Source organism: Mobula birostris, chromosome 18, assembly GCF_030028105.1.
Source record: "Mobula birostris isolate sMobBir1 chromosome 18, sMobBir1.hap1, whole genome shotgun sequence".
NCBI lineage: Eukaryota > Metazoa > Chordata > Chondrichthyes > Myliobatiformes > Myliobatidae > Mobula > Mobula birostris.
Genome location: NC_092387.1, coordinates 46,820,690 through 46,843,041, shown reverse-complemented (window position 1 = coordinate 46,843,041; position 22,352 = coordinate 46,820,690).

Here is a 22,352-nt window from a genome sequence, read left to right as displayed (position 1 = left end):
ACGTATTTGTGCACTTGATAATAAACTCAACTTTGACACACAATGCAGGAAAATTAATTTTATTTCAACTATTGTTTGTGCTTCTCTGCATTTGGAGTTAGCAACAAGGATGAGCAAGAGTTTGGCTCCCTGCAATTAACTTTTTTTTAAGAAACTGGCTAGACCTTATAGAAACCTGAACTGATTTTCTCTGAGTTCTGGCAACAGCTCCTCAAGGGAGCCAGTGCAAAATTGTACTTTTGAGGCCAGTCGCCAAAACATCCATGGGGAATTGCTGTTCTCCCAGAGGTGAATCAGCTCAGAATGCTGACAGCAGGGTTTAATAGGATAGGACCTAGCACCATTGCCTCTTGAAGCTGCAAAGAAAGCTAATTTATCGGATTCAGTCCTGATATCGCAATGTTGCCTGCTTTACTGTTAAAACCTCAATCCTGACTTTCACGGGAAAAGTGGTATTGATAATGAGTTCATGTTCAATCAAGGAGACATTTCCAACAAAGGCCAATGTGAAACCATTAGGAGAAAAAGAAATTTCTTACAAACTGAGCAGAGCCAGGAGCAGAATTTAATTCTTGCTGGCTATCGTGGGGATTTTATAAGGCAGTTTGATAATTTCTCTTTTCCCATTTGGTTATAGATGCAATGTGCTAATGGGTTAAAATATTAAAATGCATTATTATGTTCAGGGATAAAATAAAAAGATAATTGGATGTTGTCCTTTAACAGAAAGCACAAGAGATTAGATTCAGTTTATACTGAAGTCTGGTTAAACCCCTTTGGAAATATTTTATTCAGCTCTGACCAAAGGACTTCAGGTATATAAGGCAGACTGACCTTGGAAAGGGTACAGAGCAGATACCTTAAGAATGGTGTGGTAAATTAGGAAGAGAGTTTGCACAGACATCTTGTATTCCCTCTAGGACAGTCGATTTAAGAGGTTCTCTATCTCAGATGTTTAAGATGAATAACTGAATTGACAGAGTGGAGAAGAATACTTCCACTGATGGCAAAAGACCAGAATAAGGCACATACCTTTATATTTAGAGAGAGCTGTTCAGGGTGATATTAAAAAGTACTGCACAACTGTAAATCTTTCTTGCAAAGTCCAGAACTGAGAGTGATATAGTTTTGTCAGAAAGAGTATTAAGGGGCTTGAACAGAAGGTGAGAAGAGGGGATGAAGATCAAAGACAAACTGTGGCTTAAGCGTATGTGGAAACAGGCTCATTCTACTGAATCTATTACAGTCTTATAACATGATACTATATCATGGTAACTGTGGAAAAACAGTAATTTAAATTAAGTTGCTATTTGTTTAATTATATGTTAGCATATATACAGCTTGCATATTTAATATTGGGAGAGGAGAAGGCCATTCAGGCCTATGATACTCTACTCTCACTGAAATCATGAATGATCTGTAAGCTTAGCACATTCACCACTACTCTGAACTGACTCCACAACCTTCAGACTCACTTTCAAGGACTCTTTACAATTCATATTCTCTGATTTTTTTTTTACTTGCACAGTTTGTCTTCCTTTGCCTATTAGTTGCTTTTTAAAAATCTGTTCCATCGCATTTGTTTTGTCATGTAAATGTCTGCCAGAAAACTAATCTCAAGGTAGTATATGGTAACTAGTAGCTTTGGTAAGGAAATATCCACTTATCTCAGCTTCAAAAGGATTCACATAAGAGAGTTCTGAATTACATTTTGTGTGGAAGTGCTTCATCGATGAAAAATCTGGCCCTAGTTTTCAGAAAGCATCATCGAGGCCTGCGCTGCCAAACAACACAATTACCTCTTATCTCAATATCTTGCAACAATCAGCCCCTAAACTTCTAAATTCTAGGGAGTACAAATATGATTTTCACAAATGTCTACTCAGGTATCATTCTGATATCATCCTATTACTGTAGGAAGTCTTGAAAGGTTTTGGTAAAGCTGTTAGCAGTGATGACTTAATAGAGGAAGGAATTAGTGAGTCCAGTACTGTGAGGGAGCTGAATAAACAGAAATGTTAAAGTGACAACATCATGGAAAGACTGCTGGTTAATAATTATCTGTTGATGTTAAACCAGCTTCTTTTATATTGCCAACGTCAATAATTGCTACTAGCCAGCAACCACAATGAAGTAATCAGTCCTCAAGAAGGTTAAGGAAAGATTAACAGAAACAGAGACAAAAATGATGACATATATTTTAAGAAGAGTTCTAACATTGCCAAATCCCTCTCTTCAATCAGATAGCTAATTACTGCCTTGCCAGCTTGGTTCTGCTACAAAGTCTTGTATTTCCATAGCTCCTTTCATAACCTCAGAACAACCCAAAGCCACAATGGAACGTAGTCACTGTCATTATGCAGGAAACGTGGCAGCCACGTTATGTGCAAGAAGATCCCAAAGCTGCAAGACCACATAACTTGATTTAACCAGGCAAAATACTAAGAAGAAGCTACTGCTTCAAAATGGTACTAAAAGATCATTTATTTTTACCTGAAAGGGAAGATGAAGCCTTAGCTTACTGTCCCAGCTCTAAGCAACCATCTCTAAAAGTGCAGCATTTCCTTGGGGTAACACAAACGCACCAGCCTGGAATCATGTGATTTAATCACTAGCATGGGACTTGAAACCACCCTTCTTACGTAAAGGCACCAATACCCTTCAATGAATCACTGGGGAAAAGGAAGCACTCTCTCTGCTATCGCAAGGATTTTGGTTCAGGCTCTGGGGATGAAAGGGTTAATATATGAGGGGCATCTGATGGCTCTGGGCTTGTATTCGCTGGAGTTTAGAAGAATGAGGGGTGGCGTCGGGGGTGGGGGAAACTCATTGAAACCTATCAAATATTGAAATGGAGTGGACATGGAGAGGATGTTTCCTAGAGTAGGGAGTCTAGGACCAGAGGGCATAGACTCAGAATAGAAAGACATCCCTTTAGAACAGAGATGAAGAGGAAGCTCCTCAGGCAGAAAGTGATTAATTTGTGGAATTCAATGCTACAGATGAATGTGGAGACCAAGTGATTTGATATATTTAAAGTCAGGGTTGATGGATTCTTGATTAACATAGAAACATAGAAAATAGGTGCAGGAGTAGGCCATTCGGCCCTTCGAGCCTGCACCGCCATTTATTATGATCATGGCTGATCATCCAACTCAGAACCCTGCACCAGCCTACCCTCCATACCCCCTGATCCCCGTAGCCACAAGGGCCATATCTAACTCCCTCTTAAATATAGCCAATGAACTGGCCTCAACTGTTTCCTGTGGCAGAGAATTCCACAGATTCACCACTCTCTGTGTGAAGAAGTTTTTCCTAATCTCAGTCCTAAAAGGCTTCCCCTTTATCCTCAAACTGTGACCCCTCGTTCTGGACTTCCCCAACGTCGCGAACAATCTTTCTGCATCTAGCCTGTCCAATCCCTTTAGGATTTTATATGTTTCAATCAGATCCCCCCTCAATCTTCTAAATTCCAACGAGTACAAGCCTAGTTCATCCAGTCTTTCTTCATATGAAAGTCCTGCCATCCCAGGAATCAATCTGGTGAACCTTCTTTGTACTCCCTCTATGGCAAGGATGTCTTTCCTCAGATTAGGGGACCAAAACTGCACACAATACTCCAAGTGTGGTCTCACCAAGGCCTTGTACAACTGCAGTAGTACCTCCCTGCTCCTGTACTCGAATCCTCTCGCTATAAATGCCAGCATACCATTCGCCTTTTTCACCGCCTGCTGTACCTGCATGCCCACTTTCAATGATTGGTGTATAATGACACCCAGGTCTCATTGCACCTCCCCTTTTCCTAATCGGCCACCATTCAGATAATAATCTGTTTTCCTATTTTTGCCACCAAAGTGGATAACTTCACATTTATCCACATTAAATTGCATCTGCCATGAATTTGCCCACTCACCGAACCTATCCAAGTCACCCTGCATCCTCTTATCATCCTCCTCACAGCTAACACTGCCGCCCAGCTTCGTGCCATCCGCAAACTTGGAGATGTTGCATTTAATTCCCTCATCCAAGTCATTAATATATATTGTAAACAACTGGGGTCCCAGCACTGAGCCTTGCGGTACCCCACTAGTCACTGCCTGCCATTCTGAAAAGGTCCCGTTTATTCCCACTCTTTGCTTCCTGTCTGCTAACCAATTCTCTATCCACATCAATACCTTACCCCCAATACCGTGTACTTTAAGTTTGCACACTAATCTCCTGTGTGGGACCTTGTCAAAAGCCTTTTGAAAATCCAAATATACCACATCCACTGGTTCTCCCCTATCCACTCTACTAGTTACATCCTCAAAAAATTCTATGAGATTTCTCAGACATGATTTTCCTTTCACAAATCCATGCTGACTTTGTCCAATGATTTCACCGCTTTCCAAATGTGCTGTTATCACATCTTTGATAACTGACTCCAGCAGTTTCCCCACCACCGACGTTAGGCTAACCGGTCTATAATTCCCCGGTTTCTCTCTCCCTCCTTTTTTAAAAAGTGGGGTTACATTAGCCACCCTCCAATCCTCAGGAACTAGTCCAGAACCTAACGAGTTTTGAAAAATTATCACTAATGCATCCACTATTTCTTGGGCTACTTCCTTAAGCACTCTGGGATGCAGACCATCTGGCCCTGGGGATTTATCTGCCTTTAATCCCTTCAATTTACTTAACACCACTTCCCTACTAACATGTATTTCGCTCAGTTCCTCCATCTCACTGGACCCTCTGTCCCCTACTATTTCTGGAAGATTATTTATGTCCTTAGTAAAGGTATCAATGGTTATGGGGAGAAGGCAGAAGAATGAGATTGAGAAGGATAATAAATCAGTATATGATGGAATAGCAAAGCAGACTCAATGGGCTGAATGGCCATATTATGCTCCTATGTCTAACGGTCTACCTTTAGATAAGCGTTCACTCTCCTAATCTCATTGAAACATAATGTATAGTTTAGTAAGGACAACAGAAGTGACACAGAGATGATCTTTCTCTTAGCTGGGTGTCTAGATCACAGTTTGAAAATAAAGGTTTGGCCATTCCACACTGAAATGAGAAAAGCCTTTCTTTCCTCAGGACATGTTGAATCTTTGGTCTTCTCTATATCGGAAGGCTGTGGAGGCTCAGTCACCGAACATACGTAAAGCAGAGATTGATAAATTTTACCTGTTAGGGGAATGAAGGGATTTGGAGATTGTGTATGAACGAGCCTCTGAGGTAAAAGATTAGCAAAGGTCATTGAATGGTGGAGCAGAAGAGAAGAACCAAAAAGCCTCCTGCTTCTAGTTCATCCCCCACTGACACTCCACCACAGGACTTGAGGGCATGCAGTGCTGTTCTCTGATCAGATGTTAAGCTGAGGGCCACTGAACAGTAAACTTTCCTCTGGCTGTTTTAGGAACAGAGTTTCTTTTCTTTAAGTTGCAATATTTTAAACATCTTCGCATGTGCACTCTTGTGTATATGAGGCTATCATGCCTGCTATCTGACACTGTATTTAAATTGCTTTGAAATGTGGCAAAAAGAAATCTTCAGATTTTTAGTTGAATACTAGTTCTGCAAAACCAACATCTCTCCTCAACCTCTTATTCTCCCATATGCACCGTCTAATGTACCAAATCTCTCTTTAAAACCCTATCTACTTACGTATGATTCAACTTTCAATGAATTTATTCCCAGAACCCTCTGTTTTTCCGTACTCCTCAGTGCCCTACTGTCACTGTAAGTCTACCCTGGTTTCTCCTCCCAAAGTGTAACACTTCACATTTGTCTGCATAAATTGTCATCTGCCATTTTTTCCAGATGCAGGTTTTGATAACGTTCCTCGCTATGCCCATAAACGTGATGTTGTCCACAAATTTGCTGATCCAGTTTACCACATTATTATCCAGATTGTTGATATACAGTATATGGCAAACAACACTGGACCCAGCACTGATCCCTGCAGCACTCCACTAGTCACAGGTCTCCAGTCAGAGATGCAACCATCTACTACCACTCCCTGGCTTCTCCCACAATGCCAATGTCTAAACCAATTTACTACCTCATCTTGAATGTCAAGCGATTGAACCTTCTTGATCAACCTCCCATGTGTGACCTTGTTAAAGGGCTTGCTAAAGTCCATGTAGACAACATCCACTACCTTGCCTTCATCAACTTTCCTGGTAACTTCAGAATACTCTGTAAGATTTGTTAGGCACAACCTACCATGAATAATGCCGTGTTGACCATCCAAATACTTATATATCCAGTTCTTTAGAATACCTTCCAATAATTCACCCACTGCTGATGTAAGAATCACAAGCCTATAATTTCCTGGCTTATTCTTTGAATCTTTCTTTTACAACAGATCAACATTAGCTATCAGCCAATCCTCTGGCACCTCACCTGTTGTTAAGGACATTTTCAATAACTCTGCTACAGTCTCTACAATTAACACTGCAAATACCTCCTCCTCTTTAATCTCTATATGGTCCATAACTTCACTGATGCTTTGCTTCATTTCTATAGACTCTGCATCCATCTGCCAAGTCAATACAAATGCAAAAAATCCATTTAAGATCTCTCCTGCCTCACTTGGCTCCCTGCATAAATAACCAATCTGATCTTCAAGAGGGCTAATTTTGTCTCCTGCAGTCCTTTTGTTCTTAAAATATTAGTGCAAATTCTTGGGATTCTCCTTCACTTTGTCTGCTAGAGCAACTTTTATGCTGCTTTTGCCCTCCTTATTTCCTTCTTAAGTGTTGTCCTGCATTTATTATACTCCTCAAGTACCTCATTTGTTCATTTCTTCATATCCCTGTTTTACTATATACCTTCTTCTTCTTCTTAACCAGGGCCTCAATATCTCTTGAAAACCAAGTTTTCCTAAAACTGCTATCCTTGCCTTTCATTCTGACAGGAACATACAAACTCTGTACTCTCAAAATTTTATTTTTGAAGACCTCCTACTTACCAAGCACACCTTTGCTTGAAAACATCCTGTCCCAATCCACACTTCTGATCCTTCCTGATACCAGCAAAACTGGCCTTTCTCCAAATTTGAATCTCAACCTCTGGACCTTCTCCATAATTATATTTAAACTAATGGCATTATGATCACTAGATGCAAAGAGTCCCCCTACATAAAATTCTGCCACCTGCCCTGTCTCATTCCCGAATAGGAGATTTTGTACCACACTCCCTCTATTTGGGACTTCTATGTATTGGTTAAGAACACTTTCCTGAACCCATTTGACAAACTCTATCCCATCCAGCCCTTTTATAAAGTGAGAGTCCTAATCGATATGAGGAAAGTTAATATCACCTACTATCACAATTTTATGTTTCTTGCAACAGTCTGCAAACTCTCCACAAATCTGCTCCTCTAAATTCACTGCCTATTGTGTGGTCTATAATATAATCTCATTCATTTGGTCATCCCTTTCTTATTCATCAGTTCCACCTATATCGCCTCAGGTGACGAGCTCTCCAGTCTGTCCTGTCTGAGCACTGCCATGACATTTTCCCTGACTAGTAATGCCACCTCTGCCCCTTTAATTTCTCTTGCTCTATCACATCTAAATGAACGAAACTCCAGAGCATTAAGCTGTCAACCCTTCTGCTCCTGCAAACAAGTCTCACTAATGTCTACAATGTCATAATTCCATGTGGTGATCCATGCCCTAAGCTCACCCATCTTTCCTGCAACACTTCTTGCATGGAAATATACACAACTCAAAACACTGATTCCACCATCCTCAACCTTTCGATTCCTGTCTTTGTATGTAAGCTTAACAACATCTTTCCCCTCAACCACTCCACAATCTGCTCTGGTGTGTTGGTTTCCATCCATTCCGTAACTTTAGGTATCCACAATTAGGAGGCATATGTATAGCGTAAATGCAAGCAGGCTTTTCCACTGAGGTTGGAAGAGACTAGAACTGGAGGTCAAAGGTTAAGGGTGAAAGGTGAAGTATTTCCTGAGGGGGATCTTCTTCACTCACAGGGTGGTGCAAACGTGGAACAAGTGCCAGCAGAAATGGTCAAAGTCAAAGTAAATTTAATATTAAAGTGTGTACATGTCACCACATACTACCTTGAGATTCATTTTCTTGCAGGTATTTACAGGAAAATAAAGAAATACAATCGAGTATATGAAAAAGGATACATAAAGACTGACAAAAGTTTGATTGCAATCATTAAGAGGATGACTGTGAAGAGTACGAATTTGAGACTGTATACTGTATGCATTCTCTGATATTAAATGAACCTTTGAAGTTTGGATAAGTACATGGATGGGAGGGGTATGAAGTTCTATGGCCCAGCTGTGGGTTGATGGGATGGGGCATAACAAGAGTTCAGCACAGACTGTATCAGCCGAAGGGCCTCTCTCTGAGTTGTTGTGCTCTATGTCTCTATGAACACACAGTAAAATTTTGTGCTTTGCTTTGCAATGGATTTTCGACTGCAGTGTACAAGTAAACAAAAGCACAAATATTTCAAGAGCAGCAAGGTGTAGCTATGCAACCCTGATCTTTGCTGCTTTTCCCATTGGAAGACTGCGATGACGCTTAGGGGAGATTTGAATAGCAACTCTCAGATCCCAGACCAATTCTGACACTCAGTCAGCTGTTCTCCTACTATCTGGATTTAAGATAAGAAAACAATCAAGTTCTGTTTGAAAAACATTTCCATTGGGTTTTTTTTTGAAAAACAGAAAAGACAAACTTTCCGTCAAGGACATTGATAAACACTCTTGATTTCACACAATTAACTGTCTTCACAGATAAGTCCGAGACAGCTAATCAGTCTGTCAAACAAAAAGCCTGATTCGATTTATTTCCCAGGTGAAGACTCACTGTGAATATCTTCATTCTGGCAGCTGTGGAAGATGAGGAAGTATCAGGAGCGAGGCCAGCTCTCTGGCTGCTCTCCTCTCTCTCTCTCCCCCTCCCTCAGTTCACGCTTCGCCTCTGCTGCCTTTTACAGGGCCATTTTTCACTGTCTTCCCACTCTGGTGTCCAATCTCAATCAGGGCCTGTGTCCTTTGGTGCCTCCCGCATGCAATGTGGTGAGAAAGTGCAAGGGCACTCGGTGTCCCACTCCGAGACAGAAAGGTGAAGCAAGTGCCCCAGCAAGATGGATGGAGGTGTTAGAGCAGCAGAGAGAATGAAATCACTGCTGCCGGTGACTTTGACATTTAACAATCTCAGTCACTTGGAGGGCATATGAAGGGCAGTCAAACCCTGCAGTTGAGATATAGCCAGAAGTCATTAACCCTCAGGGCACTGCTCTCAATCCTGGATACAAATATGCTCTATTTTGTAGTGTTTTATGTTACAGTGCATATACCAATGATTTATTCAATGCATGTTACAGGAGAATGGGATATCAAAGGGTGTTGGAAATGAGGAAATTGGCTTGTGTATGGAAAAGGACCAGAAGTGAGGTAATGAGTGGGATTACACTGGGTGGGATAATATGCAGCAAAGGTTAAAATATACTTATTACATACAGTTTAATCCCACTCATCACTTCCCACTTTGTCCTATTAAATGTCAGACAAGGAGTGAGGTAATGAATGGGATTATGCTATCCTGGGAGGATACTTTGCATGTGGGAAGGAGAGACTAGAATTAAACTGAGTGAATTATTAAAGAGCACAGAAAGCCAAAGGAGACTGAGAGGAAGAAAAAGCTGAAAGACAGGCACATTTAAAACACACATATGCAGTTATAAATATATAGAATTTTAAAGGAGTATGTATATCATCATGCATAGCAAGGTAATTATTAGCATAACCTAGCAAGGTGAATTATTCTGCTTCTAAGGTGGGACAGCATGTCCTTTGATCAAGTAGAATCTTGAAACCTGATCGCATTTCCTAAGGTCGGTAAAAGATGAAATGCCGTTTGTAGATTGGCATATCCCCAAGGCTCTAAATAAACAGAAAATTATTTGTTTTTACTGTACGTCTTGTGTTTCTATGATGATGTTTACACCTTCAGTTCTTGCAAAAGTCTTTAACAACTAAAAAACTGTGTTTTGAAATTTTGTCACTGTCTTAATATAGGAACACAGAAATCAATTGGTGAACATCAAGATTCCACAATAGTTTGTTTAAGTGAAACTGCTGATGTGATAAGTAGGTAATGTCAGGGAAAACTCACCTGTTTCTCGTGGAATAGCTCCATGGGAACTTTACGTCCTCTGAGAGGGCTGGCAGCATCTCAGGTTAGTGTCTCTTCCAAAAGGCATTACTTTTATCAGTTTACCGTCTGCTTGGCACACCACTGATTAACTACATAAATAAAAGTCTACAAAGCAGAGCTTAAATTTTGAGTGAGCACGGTTCCTACCAAACCATGGCTGATAACTAGATCCAAATAGTAACTAATGAGCAATCACCAGCCGAGAGTGCACAAAAAGGAACAGTTCAGATGTTACAAGGTTATTTGTCTGGCTTGAAGTTCTTTTGTATTGATTTTTATTTTTGTTGTTTCTGCCAATCTGGAGCATTAAAAATTTGTTACTGTCACGCTCTCAGTGACTGGACTCCTGCACTCATTTCATCGCAACACATTTCCCAGGAAAATCAATGAGAATTTTGATCAAAAGCTCTCGTTGAAAATGATCATGGAAGCTAATGATCACTGCTACAAATAGGAGTTAATTAACACCCATCATAGCGCCAGACAGACACTGCGTTCTAGGAATAACCAGGATGACACTTTTTCTGAAGGTTTCAATACTAAATGAACCAGTTCCTTTCTGCAGATTGTACGTGGAATGCTATAATAGAGTACAGGTCTTTAATGTGACCGTTCTCATCATGTTGAATGTAAATTTAGCTGCAATTTCTAACCTTTTGTCCCTGTGGACCATTTATATATCGTGCAGGCTACATACACACTGTCTGAATCAATGTTCCCATTTGTTAGTATTAAACCCGGTCTGCTGATACTCACAAATCTTCATGTTTAAACACAGGATTTATTTGTCAGTGAGGGAGAAATGGGGAGAATGAAACATGCATCAACTTGGAACAGAAGGGAGTTAAGCGGCACAAGGGAATATAAAAGCCGGAAGCTCTGTGTTCACTCACTGGGATGGACAGTGGGTATATGATTTAGAGATACAACACAGAACAGGACTTTCCAGCCCAGCAACCAACCTATTTAACACCAGCCTAATCACAGGACAATTTACAATGACTGATTAACCTACTAACCCAGCATGTCTTTGGATTGTGGGAAGAAACCGGAGCATTGGGAGGAAACCCATGCAATTCATCAGGAGAACGTACAAACTCCTTATAGACGGTGCCAGAATTGAACTCCAATGCCCCAAACTGAAATAACCTCATACTAACCACTGCATTACCATGCACCCAACAGCAAAGGATGGACTTGGTAATATTAATGTAATATATAATTTAGGTATGGGGACGGATAAAGTCACAGCAAGTTCTGGCAGCATCATTTCAAAGAGGAAATAATTGATCGTTCAAGTTGGGTGAGCTTTCATTAAAACTGGACACACTCAGAGACAAATTGGACCTTCTGGGACATAGATGCTGCCTGACCCATTGAGTTCTTCCAGATTCCAGCATCTTGTGTCTCCAAACTCAGAAGTGTAACAGATCTTATATCTGAAGCAAGGAGAGATGGGAGGGGAGGAAATAATATTAAATGGAACGTAACAGATAGCCATAGCAGCATGAGCTGTTCCTGTAACACAGCTTCAATTCTGACCACCAGTGCAGTCTGCGTGGAGTTTGCACGTTCTCCCTATGACAGTGTGGGTTTTCTCCAGGTAACTGCTGTGCAGGTTGGTAGGTTAATTAGGCACTGGTTAATATCTATAATGGGATAAAACATTATGAGGAGGGACTGGAGAGGCTAGGTCTGTTTTCCCTGGAGTGGAGGACACTGTTAAATGTCCCTATTGTATTAGCCACTACCACCACCTCCGGCTGTGTATACCAGGCATCTACCACTCTCGGTGTAAAAATCCTACTTCTGACTTCCCTCCACATACCTTAAACTGATGTCCTCCAGTACTGGCCATCACCGCTCTGGGAAAAAGGAGGTTGAATCATTCAGCATAGAAGGGTATAGGCTAAGTGCTGGAAGATGGGATTAAAATGTTTGAGTACCCTCTGGTCACTGTGAACATGATGGACCAAATGACTTGGTTCCATACTGTAGGGTTCTGTGACCAGAGGGGAGGCAGCGTAAGATCTTGACGGAAATTCAGGAGAAAATGGTCACATGCCATCATCTTTCAATCATCATTCAAAGCAGCCAATAAGGATTAGCCAGCTACTCCAGGTTAGATTATGAAGACACGCAGTCCTCTTTTATTGTCATTTAGTAATGCATGCATTAAGAAATGATGCAATATTTCCTCCGGTGCGATATCACAAAACACAGGACAGACCATGACTGAAAAAACTGACAAAACCACATAATTATAATACATAGTTACAACAGTGCAACAATACCATAACTTGATGAAGAACAGTCCATGAGCACAGTAAAAAGTTCAAAGTCTCTCAAATGTCCCACATCTCACGCAGACAGGAGAAGGAAGAAAAACTCTCCCTGCCATGCCCGACCACAGTCCAACTCTGAGTTGTCCAAAAACTTTAAGCCTCCGATCAGCTCTCCGACACCGAGTACCGAGCACCATCTCTATCCGAACGATTTGACCTCAATCTCAGTCGCCCAACAGCAGGCAAAGCCGGGGATTTTGAGGCCTTCCCTCCGGAAGATTCTCGATCGCACAGTAACAACAGCAGCGAACCTGCATTTCAGAAATTTCTCCAGATGTTCCTCTGTGCTTTCACGTCTGTGTGGTTAATGAGTTTAATCTCAGTAGTGGGAAAGTTTTTCAAAACATCGATCTGGGATATGATTAATAGTCATCATGGGCACAAGCCACACCACCACGAAGGACATCATCAAAATGTGATGCTTCAAGAAGGCAGCATCCATCATTAAGGATCCTCGCCATTCAGGGCTTTCCTAATTACTACCAACAAGGAAGGGGTGCAAGAGTTTGACAAACCGCACTCAGTGTTTTAGGAACAGCTCAATCCCCTCTGCCATCAGGTTTTTGAAAGGACTATGAACTAATGAGCACTACCTCTTTAGCATTATTTATTTATTTGTTTGTTTGTTTGTTATTTGTTTATTTATTTATGTTAATTTGTTGTAATTTTTATGTCTTGCTTACTACTCTCACAGAGCAACATATTTCATGACACCCGACAGGCTTGACAGCAACGTTGAAGCATACGGTATAAATGGGATATTAATATAAAGTTAGCCAAGTTACAGATCACAAGTTGGCGAATAGTTGGTGAATGGTTGTTTTGAACTGATGGAAGATGGAAAGTGGTGTTTCCCAGATCAATGCTCCTTTTGATCTAATAGCCAGTACTTTGATTTAATAATCAAGCTACAATTTCTAAATTTATGGCTGAGACAAAACTTGTTCCAGAAAAGGGGACGCAGCAATTCAAAAATAACAAAACTTAATGCAAAGCAAGAATGGGTTCCTGGGGACAGGGAACCCATTAACTTGGATAGAGAGGTAGGAAGTAGAGTAGCAGGGGAGCACAGGAGTCCTAGGGAGTTTTCAGAGTTTAGTGTCTTGAAACCATCTAAACAAACAGGAAACAAATAAATCCAGAGAATGTAACATTGGGCAGGAGGTCCAGGAGCTTTAGGTTACATACCAGTAGGTTCAGGAACAGTTATTACCCTCAGGCTCCTGAGCCAGTATGGATAAACACTCACCTCAACGCTGAATGGACTCACTTTCAAGGACTTTACAACTTAGTATTATTTATTTACCTTTCTTATTATCTTGCATGATTTGTCTTCTTTTGCACATTGGTTGTTTGTAGTCATGGTTATTAATAGTTTTTCATAAATTCTATTGTATTTCTTTATTTTCCTGTAAATGCTTCAAGAAAGGTGGGGGCTTATATGGGAAGCAGGGTTTGAGGGTCGGCACAACATTGTGGGCCGAAGGGCCTGTACTGTGCTGTACTATTCTATGTTCTATAAAAAAAAATGAATCTCAAGGTAACAAAATTAACTCTTCTCGGGTTTCCAGCCGGGTACAGGTATCGATTTTAACCGACATTTTGATGACAAACTCTGCCATCTACATCAGGGATGATGCCTGGGCATGTCTAGTCCAGTGGTATTTATAACCCCATCATCTGTCCCTCCTGATTGGTTAGTCCTCGTCCAATCAGGTTTCTGCTGTCCCATTTTGTTTACAATCAAACTCCAGTTCTTACTTAGATCAAGAAATCGTCTTTGTTAAAATTCTTTTCTTCTAGTTTTATTTCAATGGCTTCCTTCTCCAGGCTACCCCAAAAGCCATTGGCATGGGACAGTCATTTCGTATCATTGAAGTCAATCCTACGGCCATTGTGAATGCAATCTTCTACTACCGCCGATTTCTCCGGGTAACTCAAACAGATACATGTGCTGTGCTCAAGGATGCGGTTTCCACCATGTGTCCCGTCTGGCCGTTGTACGTTGCTCCGCATTCACAGGGAATCCCATATACGTCAGGTATCCTGAGTCCCAGATCTTCTTTGATCTGCATAAGCTATGATTTGAGCTTCCTGACAGGTTTGTGGATGTTTTTAACCCAATATTTCTTCAGGATCCTGGCAATCCTTCTGGAAACTGTGAAAATATGGAGAAGACAGGAGGTAGCGAAGGGTTCCTCATTGTTGGGTTTCCTGGCTTTTTCAACAGCCCTTTTAAGAACACCATTGATTTCCTTCACCTTGTAGTCATTCTGTAGGAAAGTCATGCATAATCATCGTATTTCCTCATGGAGACTTTCCAAGTCCAAAGTAGTTTTTGCACAGTTAATCAAAGTAAAGAGCTGCTCCACCTTGGTAGGCGTGATGGTGGATGTTATTGATGAGGTATAAATCCGTGTGAGCGGGTTTCCAATAGACACCATGTCTGAGACTACTGTCCAGTTTCTGTCATATTAGAATGTCCAAGGACGGGAGGCAACCATTCTTCTCCATTTCCATCGTAAGTTGAATGTTTGGATGTACAGGTGTCCCCCGCTTTTCGAACGTTTGCTTTATGAAACCTCACTGTTACGAAAGACCTACATTAGTTCCCTGTTTTTGCTTTCAGAAGATGTTTTCACTGTTACGAAAAAAAAGCAGCACGTGAAAAAATCAGCGCACGATAAAAGGCAGCGCGTGCCCCGAGCAGCCGCTCTCCCCCGGATTCAGAACGGCATTCTCGCTGGCATTGCTTAATCTCGTGCCTGTGAGCAGCCGTTTGAAAGATGAGTTCTATGGTATCGGGAAAGCCTAAAAGAGCTCGTAAGGATGTTACACTTAGCTTAAAACTAGACATAATTAGGCGTTTCGATCGTGGTGAATGAAGTAAGGACTAAGTGAGTTTGGCTTGTCGAAGCTGACGAACATGTTGTTGAAGAGGTTTTGGCATCTCATGACCAAGAACTGATAGATGAAGAGCTGATGCAATTGGAAGAAGAAAGGATAACAATCGAAACCGAATGCAGTAGCGAACTGAACTTGAAGCAACTGCGTGAGATTTTCGCTGCAATGATAAAGTACGACTTTAATTTTGAAAGGGTACGTAGGTTTAGGGGATATTTGCAAGATGGTTTGAGTCCTTACAAAGAACTGTATGATAGAAAAATGCACGAGGCTCAGCAGTCAAGCAAGCCTTCCACATCAGCCACAGCAGACGACGAACCTCAACCTTCGACATCGAGGTGGGCAGTCATAGGAGAAGATGAGCTGCCTGCTCTAATGGAAACAGATGACAAGATGACACCTCACTGTCCCACCACCCCAACACTCAGGCCGCGGACAGATACTGATTCGCGGAGAATGCAGCGGTAGCCGGGAGGCACACAGCACATCTTTAAGAAAAAAAGCCGAAATAAACATGCTAATTAATTAGGTGCCGCCCGACACGTAATTGTTGGCCCAGATCAGAGACGATGCAATTGGAAATCGGCAGCTCCATAGCTTAAAAGTTACTGGACAGTGCTTGCGCCGTGTTTTTGCCGACGGCGCTTGCATGAGATTTTCACTCCGGAGAACAGTTCAGTAATGATTGTGGAAAAGTATTTCTACTTTATATAGGCTGTGTATTTATCATATCATTCCTGCTTTTACTATATGTTACTGTTATTTCAGGTTTTATGTGTTATTTGGCATGATTTGGTAGGTTATTTTTGGGTCTGCGAACGCTCACAAAATTTTCCCATATAAATAAATGGTAATTGCTTCTTCGCTTTACGACATTTCGGCTTACGAACCGTTTCATAGGAACGCTCTACCTTCGGATGGCGGGGGAAACCTGCATACTATTCAGATGGTAATGGAACTGTTGGGGTGCCTGGGGTCCATGAGGCCACACTATAAAGGTGTCATCGACGTATCTGAAGAAGCATTTAAGGCATAATGACATAAACTCAGAGCCCTCTCCTCAAAGTCCTCCATGTAGAAATTAGCAACAGCCGGTGACAAAGGCAATCCCATGGCCACTCCATCTGTCTGTTCATAGTAGTTCCCCTTATTGAGGAAGTATGCTGATGTAAGAGTGTGTTCAAAAAGGTCAAACCTTGACCACAGGAAGACCAAGACATCCTTAATGGGAATTCTCAGGGATAGGGACAACACATTGAAAATGACCATTATTTCCTCTGGGGTCAGCTGAATTTTGGTTATAGTTTCTACCAATTTGGTCGAATTCGTGAAGTGATACTCACACCCCCCCCCCCCACAACAAAGGGAGACAGCATGAATCTCAAGGTGGTATATGATGATATAAACATACTTTGAATTTAAATGGTACTTTGAACTTTTTATGGGTGCCAAGATAAGGACACAAAAAATCAGGGTGAGTTCCACATGAATCCAGAACCGGAGGGGTACTGACCTCCTGAAGTTGGAGAATGACCCAGAGACAGGGAGAGGAAAAAACAGAAAAGGTTTTAAAAAGCAAAACTGAAAACATTATAACCAAGGCATCCAGGAAGTGGAAGCCCAAGAAGATTGCTAAGTGCAGGGAACGATGGCTGGATGAGAATTTGCTCAGAGTTAGAATAATGCCAGGAATGTTTTAGGTCCGATGTTAGAGGTGGTTGAAGCAGGATTGAAATAGAAGTCTTGAACAGAAAACATTCAGAGAAGCTTTTTTCAATTTGTTCCATTCCTTTTTGAAGGACAGTTGAGAACTAATATACCCAATGGGGCTACTCAGGATGCAAGGAAAGCCTTCAGCAGAGGGAGCAGAGGAAGCCTCACCGGTGGTTCGGTAAGGAATGGAGACTATATGGCAAATTACACAACTGGCAAGAATACAAGGCAATAGGTGAAAGTAAACAAATCCAGGGAATATTAGGAACAAAACTTTTTCTTCAGATATTATTCTTACATTATATTGGTACAAAGATATTTCTACTGAGGGAGATATTCTTAAAATGCTGAACTCCAGAAACAGTCAGTTGAGGACATCATAGAGATAAGAAAACTGTAGATCTTAATTCCTGAAACATAAGCAAAAGATAGAACCATCGTTCTATTATACAGCTGGTGGCTCAGCTGGAAACAATCTTGCTCTTGGTCACAGTCCAGGGAATCGACCACAAAATTTTTGTGTCAGATCTGAAGGAATACTGCATTCGCAATGTGAAGCTAAAACACTTTCTCTCAAAATATTACCGTATGACAACTTCAAAGAAAAGTAGAAATTCTGATGTCCTTCTCAACATTCCTCTGTCATCCAACATCAGTATAATATTGTAGGGTAATAACTGTTCCTGAACCTTAGGTCCAAAACGCCAAGTTCTGGAACAGTTATTCACACACAGTTAAACCATCAGGCTCCTGAACAGCCATGGATAACCCACTCACCTCAACAACCTACAGACTCACTTTCAAGGAGTCTAAAGCTCTCGATATTATTTATTACTTTTATATTTGCAGAAATTGTCTTCTTTTAGACCATAAGACCGAGAAGCATAGTTAGGCCATTCGGCCCAACGAGTCTACATTGTCATTCCATCATGGCTGAATTATTATCCCTTTCAACCCCTTCTCCTGCCTTCTCTCCATAACCTTTGATGCCTTATTGCACATTGATTATTTGTCAATCTTTATGTATAGTTTTTCATAAATTCTATATTATTTATTTACCAATAAATATCTGTGAGAAAATGAATCTCATGGTAGTATATAGTGATATATCTGTACTTGGATAATACATTTACTTTGACTTGACTTGGCATTGTCACGTTCTTGTTTGTGGGAGCTTGCTTTGTCAAAATTGGCTGACATTTTTTTCTGTGTCACATTACATCTGTAATGGCAGGGGGATGGGAACCGGAATGATAGAGCGGAGGAAGGGGAAAACAGAAATAAGTCTAAGATACTGAGCAGTAAAGATGTCAGGAAAGACAGGCAGGTGATGGGGCAAATGTGTGGCCATTGGGATGAGTTGCAGTGCAATAAAGTTGCAGTGAAATCAAAGCAAAAAGTATCAAATACTGGTCTTAAGGTGTTGTACTTAAATGCACGCAACATAAGAAATAAGGTGGATGATCTTGTTGTACAGCTACAGATTGGCAGGTATGATATTGTGGCCATCACTGAGACCTGGCTAAAGGATCTGAACGTCCAAGGATACACGGTGTATCGGAAGGATAGGAAGGTAGGCAGAGGGGGAGGCGTGGCTTTATTGGTAAGAAATGATATTAAATCATTAGGAAGAGGTGATATAGGATCGGAAGGTGCAGAATCTTTATGGGTTGAGCTAAGGAATAGCAGGGGTAAAAGGACCCTGATGGCAGTTATTTATAGGCCTCCAAACAGCTGCAGGGATGTGGACTACAAATTACAACTGGAAATAGAAAAGGCTTGTCAGAAGGGCAGTGTTATGATAATTGTGGGGGATTTTAACATGCGAGTAGATTAGAAAAATCAGGTCGGCACTGGATCTCAAGAGAGAGAATTTGTAGAATGTCTGCGAGATGGCTTTTTAGAACAGCTTGTTGTTGAGCCCACTAGGGGATCGGCTGTACTGGATTGGGTATTGTGTAATGAACCGGAGGTGATTGGAGAGATTGAGGTGAAGGAACCCTTAGGAGGCAGTGATCATAACATGATTGAGTTCACTGTGAAATTAGAAAAAGAGAAGCCGAAATCTGATGTGTCGGTGTTTCAGTGGAGTAAAGGAAACTACAGTGGCATGAGAGAGGAACTGGCCAAAGTTGACTGGAAAGAGATACTGGCGGGAAAGACGGCAGAGCAGCAGTGGCTGGAGTTTATGTGAGAAATGAGGAATGTGCAAGACAGGTATATTCCAAAAAAGAAGAAATTTTCGAGTGGAAAAAGGATGCAACCGTGGTTGACAAGAGAAGTCAAAGCCAAAGTTAAAGCTAAGGAGAGGGCATACAAGGAAGCAAAAATTAGTGGAAAGACAGAGGATTGGGAAGTCTTTAAAACCTTACAAAAGGAAACCAAGAAGGTCATTAAGAGAGAAAAGATTAACTATGAAAGGAAACTAGCAAATAATATCAAAGAGGATACTAAAAGCTTTTTCAAGTATATAAAGAGTAAAAGACAGGTGAGAGTAGATATAGGACCGATAGAAAATGATACTGGAGAAATTGTAATGGGAGATGAGGAGATGGCAGAGGAACTGAACAAGTATTTTGCATCAGTCTTCACTGAGGAAGACAGCAGGATACCAGACACTCAAGGGTGGCAGGGAAGAGAAGTGTGCGCAGTCACAATTACGACAGAGAAAGTACTCAGGAAGCTGAATAGGCTAAAGGTCGATAAATCTCCTGGACCAGATGGAATGCACCCTCGTGTTCTGAAGGAAGTAGCTGTGGAGATTGCGGAGGCATTAGCGATGATCTTTCAAAAGTCGATAGATTCTGGCATGGTTCCAGAAGACTGGAAGATTGCAAATGTCACTCCGCTATTTAAGAAGGGGGCAAGGAAGCAAAAAGGAAATTATAGACCTGTTAGCTTGACGTCGGTGGTTGGGAAGTTGTTGGAGTCGATTATCAAGGATGAGGTTACAGAGTACCTGGAGGCATATGACAAGATGGGCAGAACTCAGCATGGATTCCTTAAAGGAAAATCCTGCCTGACAATCCTATTACAATTTTTTGAGGAAATTACCAGTAGGCTAGACAAGGGAGATGCAGTGGGTGTTGTATATTTGGATTTTCAGAAGGCCTTTGACAAGGTGCCACACATGAGGCTGCTTAATAAGATAAGAGCCCATAGAATTACAGGAAAGTTACATGCATGGATAGAGCGTTGGCTGATTGGCAGGAAACAGAGAGTGGGAATAAAGGGATCCTATTCTGGTTGGCTGCCGGTTACCAGTGGTGTTCCACAGGGATCAGTGTTGGGGCCGCTTCTTTTTACACTGTACATCAACGATTTGGATTATGGAATAGATGGCTTTGTGGCTAAGTTTGGTGACAATACGAAGTTAGGTGGAGGGGCCAGTAGTGCTGAGGAAACGGAGAGTCTGCAGAGAGACTTGGATAGATTGGAAGAATGGGCAGAGAAGTGGCAAATGAAGTACAATGTTGGAAAGTGTATGGTTATGCACTTTGACAGAAAAAATAAATGGGCAGACTATTATTTAAATAGGGAAAGAATTCAAAGTTCTGAGATGCAACGGGACTTGGGAGTCCTCGTACAGGATTCCCTTAAAGTTAACCTCCAGGTTGAGTCGGTAGTGAAGAAGGCGAATGCAATGTTGGCATTCATTTCTAGAGGAATAGAGTATAGGAGCAGGGATGTGATGTTGAGGCTCTATAAGGCACTGGTGAGACCTCACTTGGAGTACTGTGGGCAGTTTTGGTCTCCTTATTTAAGAAAGGATGTGCTGACGTTGGAGAGGGTACAGAGAAGATTCACTAGAATGATTCTGGGAATGAGAGGGTTAACATATGAGGAACGTTTGTCCGCTCTTGGACTGTATTCCTTGGAGTTTAGAAGAATGAAGGGAGACCTCATAGAAACATTTCGAATGTTAAAAGGCATGGACAGAGTGGATGTGGCAAAGTTGTTTCCCATGATGGGAGAGTCTAGTACGAGAGGGCATGACTTCAGGATTGAAGGGCGCCCTTTCAGAACAGAAATGCGAAAAAAATTTTTTAGTCAGAGGGTGATGAATCTATGAAATTTGTTGCCACAGGCAGCAGTGGAGGCCAAGTCATTGGGTGTATTTAAGGCAGAGATTGATAGGTATCTGAGTAGCCAGGGCATCAAAGGTTATGGTGATAAGGTGGGGCAGTGGGACTAAATAGGATAAAATGGATCAGCTCATGATAAAATGGCGGAGCAGACTCGATGGGCCGAATAGCCTACTTCTACTCCTTTGTCTTATGGTCTTATGTAAAGTACACTGACATATCACCAGATCACAATATATTGATCTCTTGTAAAATACCACTGGAGTTCCAGTATTTAATTTTACCCTGAACTAGAAAAGCAACAGCCTTCAAAAGACATAATTTCAAACTCCATTTGAGTTGCTCCTGCATACTTTTAAACACAAAATATTCCTTGGTGCATTGAAAACACCTGTGTGGTTGAACACTTTTGGGGCAGGATTGGTCTGGTAGATTTTTTGGAGTTCTAGAGGGTCACAGTTCAACCTACATAATGAGGTGTCCTGTCAGTTTGGTTAGGGAATTTCCATTTCCAATCTGAATGAAAAGAGTTGGACCTAAAAGTTTCTCAAATCAGTTGTAAAATAGGCATGGAAAACCAGACAGACAACCAAAGAAGGGGAAAGGTGACTCAAAATTGGGTTGACTTGCATCTGCAAAGCTTCAGAGACCCAAGTTCAATCCTGACCTTGGGTGCTGTCCATGTGGAGTTTGCATGTTCTACCTTGCCAGCATGTGTTTCCCATAGATGCTCCAGTGTTTTTTCACATCAGAAAGATGTACTGGTTGTTATGTTTGTTCTTAATGAAGACAAACAGCATGGGTAAAAACTAACACATCTTTATTTGGGACACTCCAGCAATGGTTTCAGCTTGACATGAGCAGGTGAAACCAGCTTACCAACGGCACTTCTGCTTCCAGAGAACCACCTGCATTGCCCACTGGGAACAGCAGTTCTTTATTATGTACACACATAATAACACATCTTCCCCTTTAAATACTGTCCTCATAAACCTGTAAGAAACAATAATGGTTTCCAACAAAGATATTTACATTAACTTCAATTGTAATGAGCAAATGCTATCTCTTATTAACTCTCAATCAGTCTCTGAGGTGGTTTAATAATGCTT